Raw genomic sequence first — 1,001 nt, forward strand, 5'->3', positions numbered from 1 at the left:
AATATGTATGCGCAAAATAATTTTAAGCCTTTTAGTTTTTAAAATCAAATAGCTTCTGCTGCAAAGTGCGCTCACCGGTACAAATTGGCGACGGCAAGCGCGTCCAAATTCAGTGACAATTTACTGTCGAACTGTTACACAAACGTAAATCCCAGACAGACAGTGGGAAAGAGCATTCATCCCTCAATCAATATGTATAAGTAAAATAGTTGTAGGATCTCTAGATTTTAAAATTATATAGCTTCTGTGCAGAGTAGGGCTGGCGCGAATTTAGTTTAGTCCGTGCATGCGACCGCGGCAGGCGCGATGTTAGTTTAGGTCATTATATCTGTTGAAGATGATAAGATATGGACAATGAAACCTAATTCAGTGATAGTGTAGATATTAATTGTAGAAGATGACAAGATATGGTCAAGGTAACCCAACCCTGTGATGGTGTAGATATAAATTGATAACGCACAGTGATTAAAATAATTTTTTTTTTTTTTTTTTTTTTTTTTAGACACAGACTATCAAAAAATGAAATTGTTCTTGTCGTACATGAGATGTGGCAGGCGCGAATCTAGTTCTCATACTGTAAAAAAGTAAATTGTTTTTGTCGTGACGTGCGCTCTCCGCCCACGCGATTGCGGCAGACGCGAATTTAGTTTTAGTCACTTAATTCTAAGGAAAATAACAAGACAAGGACAATGTAACCCAATACAGGGGTAGTGCACACATTCATCAGTCATGCTCAATGATTTAAATACGATTCAAACTGATAGTGTGAATAATTAAACTGTGTTAGTCGCTACTGGCGCTGTCCGTAAATACGATTACGGCTACTGGGAACCTACTATAGGCTCTACGCCTTCCAAATCCGAGGAGATATGAATAATATAACCTAACACAGTGCTGGCGTAAACCTCCCTTCGTCGCGAACAGTGATCACAAACATTTTCAGACTCATAGTGTCAACAGTTAAATTCTATTTGCTGTGGCGTGCGCGATCCGCAAATGAA

Source organism: Schistocerca piceifrons, unplaced genomic scaffold (genome assembly GCF_021461385.2).
Source record: "Schistocerca piceifrons isolate TAMUIC-IGC-003096 unplaced genomic scaffold, iqSchPice1.1 HiC_scaffold_943, whole genome shotgun sequence".
NCBI classification, from domain to species: Eukaryota; Metazoa; Arthropoda; class Insecta; order Orthoptera; family Acrididae; genus Schistocerca; species Schistocerca piceifrons.